General features: G+C 36.6%; 1 long non-coding RNA gene across 4 annotated transcripts in view; it reads right to left on the bottom strand.

The window, feature by feature from the left end:
* LOC128249582 (uncharacterized) overlaps positions 1-2,856 on the bottom strand; it is an 18,963-nt gene extending 16,107 nt beyond the window's left edge. For all 4 annotated transcript variants that reach the window (XR_008265683.1, XR_008265682.1, XR_008265681.1 and 1 more), the window contains exon 1: positions 2,685-2,856. This is a non-coding gene — a long non-coding RNA (uncharacterized LOC128249582). The remainder of the gene's footprint in view (positions 1-2,684) is intronic.
* Between the last annotated feature and the right edge of the window lie 551 nt (positions 2,857-3,407).

The following is a 3,407-nucleotide window of genomic DNA, read 5'->3' on the forward strand; positions in this document are numbered from 1 at the left end:
ATATATATATATATATATATATATATATATATATGTACGTATGTATGTATGTATGTATGCATGCATGTATGTATGTATGTATGTATGTATGTATGTATGTATGTATGTATGTATGTATTGCTGCAAAATTGTATAAATGACTCAAGAGATGAGAATTCCATGAATTCCACTTATCAAAAGTAATATATCTTTATTCTATTTTATTTTTTTTTATTTTTTATCCTGACTAAGGCAAGAAGATAGTAATCAGAGATGTCATTAAGGAAGTAAGGCGGAATGACAACTAACTCTCCATGCTCGGCAATGTTTTGGATATTGTCAAAGCATTCTCAAGCATGCCTCACTAGCTACTCCAAAGTGCATTGACATACCAGCAAGTACCAACAGAAGTAATCATTCATAATGTCTCACATGGATTCACTAAAGATGAGATTCACCACAGGAAATTTTACCACTAAATGTTTGGGTTTGGATTAGGGCTAGGGTTAGAGTTAGGCTCCTTCATTGGAATTTCAATAAATTCAATAAGGTATTTGTGCATGTTTGTGTATATGTGTGCAATATTTGGTGTAAATGTATGTACAGATTTGTATGGGGTTTTTTATGTATCTATTCTCATGCATATAGTTGCGTGTCTTAATATGCACATATATGCTTAAATATTAAACGTTTGGAAAGTTTTACAAATTTTTACAATTCTATCAATGGTTTGAATCTGTAATCTTCTAATTAGCTTTCTCCTTTCTGGCTTTAAGAAGCTTAATTTCTCAAGGTTGCTCAGGCAGTTTGTTACATATCCCAGTACTCCAATAATTACAGGTATAAATTTGAACTTGTAATTCAGGTAGAGTAAGGGCAAATTTCTCATTAGATGCAAACTTGGGTCAAAGGATGCACTTCAACATTTGGTGATTAAAATATGTTGCCAAAGGGATATGATATGACATTCAACGACAGTCTAGATCAACTTTAAGTCTTTGCCTCCTTGTTTTCGTTTTAGGTAGAGGTGATCTACATCACTATTGATGTGAAAATTATTTGTGCTGGTCAGTGTTTTCTGAGTTTTCACATCAATGGCTCAGATCTCATCAAGCATCTAATCAAGCAGCCCAAATGTTGGTATGAGTACTGGCACTGCAAACACATTGAATGCAGAGAGTTCTGAGGACCATATTTTCTTTATCCAGCAATAATATTCTTTAGTAACACATGCCTTGTTACAGATACCATCATAAGATGTTTTCATTTATCCCTAGGTACCTGTAACATCCCTCATCACCTGTCGTAGAAACAGTTGTCATTGATGAAGATGCTGCTAGTCTGTATGTATGTATGTATGTATGTATGTCATTGTTCAGTTTTATTTCAAGATTTCTTGAGTAATCCTTCAGTTTATTGTAAATTTATTTATTTGACATAGAAAGAACCTGTTTCTAACCTAGATTCAAGACTCCTTCATCGGAATTTCAACATCAGCAATGTGGTATTTTTGTTTGTATGCATGTATTATTTTTGTTTGTATGTATATATGTATGTATGAATGTATATGTGAAAATCTGTATGTTCTGCTCTATGTATGTATTCTCATGCATATAGTTGCATATCTAGATATGCTCATATATATATTTAAGTGATAAACTTCCGGAAAGTTTTACAGATTTTTACAGTTCCAGTGATGGATTGGATCTGTAGTCATCAAATCAGCTTTCTCTTTTCTGGTTTTTGAGAATCCTAATTTCTCAAGATTGGTATTTTGGTAGTGTGTTAAATATCCCAGGACCCCAATAATTACAGGTTTAAACCTGAACTTGTAATCTGGATAGAGTAACTGCAGATTTCACAACAGTTCAGAGTAGGTATTCTCTTTTTCAGCTTTATGTTAACATCTGCTGAACAGCTAATTTCTACAACTGTACTCAGTTTCTCTTCTCTATCCCAAATCATTGTATCAGGTCTGTTGATATACATAAATTTTATTGGGGTCTTCACTGGGACATTCCACCAGTACTCCTTTTTATTATGAGTGGCTATGGCATCAACCATACTGTGGGTTCTTATTTCTTTATCCGCATGGTTATCCTTCCAATGGATTTCATTATAGAGTGTCCTAGCTACATCATGTCTCATCGGTAGATAATACCGTGATGACATTTTCGGACAACTGCTTAACATGTGGGTGATATCTTCGGTGTTAACACCACAATGTCAGCATCAGTTGTCACGTTTTATTGCTTTTCCTGCATCTCTGTCCCTTTTGTACATCAGGTACTTGGTCGATATTTCCTGTTCCTAGATTACAAATGCATACCCTTCAAAGTGGGAGGTAGTAATCCAACTATTGGTCCATGATAAACTGCTTTGATGATCGATGTTACTATCATATGTATGTATGTATGTGACAGTTTAGATTAGGCAGTAGGTGAAAACCCAAAGATGATGATGATGATGAAGGTGATGATGATGATGATGATGATGATGATGATGATGATGACGATGATGATGAAGTAGTAGTAGTAGTAGTAGTAGTAATGGGGGGGGGGGTTCGTCGTCGTCGTCGTCATCATGGCGGTGGCAGTGGTGGTATTGTGGCGTTAGAGAAACAGCCGTTTGTGACAAATGCGATGTAGTTTGTCTTAGCAGTCTGCAAGTGCAGAAGGTAAACTAAGAAATATTAGTAAACCAACCTCGTTTATAAACGGCAGCTGTAGTATTTACCAAAACATTAATAGCTTTACTGGTAGAATTGTTCATTCATTCTTAGACTGTTCACTGCTTTCAGCACCCGGGCACACACAGCATACAGGCGTGTGCGCGCGCTTGTGGAGCGCAGCGCACACACACAAATATCTGCGTCGTACGAATATAGAAAGCATATAAAATACACATCAACTGACACATACACAAATCACACATAAAGTCACTGACACCAACAAAGACACATCAATGCCCACACGCACATATACCTATATACTAATGTGCACATCACATTCCTGTCGGTAGACACACTTTTCCACAAGGATATAGATGGACACTCACACGCACGCACACAGAGGAGAATTTGTATGTGCGTGTGTGTATTACAATGTGAATATTGTGTACTTGCGTTGCTTTATCAAACACACTATACGGTTCTTTCTTTCTCTCTCTCTCTCTCACACACACACACACACACACACACTGATTTCATTCAGCCATGAGCTAGCTTACGTATAAGTTTCAAGCCATTCAGAGGAGGCCAAGAGAAGGATGTAGTAGTAGTAGTAGTAGTAGTAGTAGTAGTAGTAGTAGTAGTAGTAGTAGTAGTAGTAGTAGTAGTAGTAGTGGTGGTGGTGGTAGTGGTAGTGGTGGTGGTGGTGGTGGTGGTGGTGGTGGTAGTAGTAGTGGTAGTAGTAATAGTAGTAGTAGTA

Source organism: Octopus bimaculoides, chromosome 16 (assembly GCF_001194135.2).
Source record: "Octopus bimaculoides isolate UCB-OBI-ISO-001 chromosome 16, ASM119413v2, whole genome shotgun sequence".
Classification (NCBI taxonomy): domain Eukaryota; kingdom Metazoa; phylum Mollusca; class Cephalopoda; order Octopoda; family Octopodidae; genus Octopus; species Octopus bimaculoides.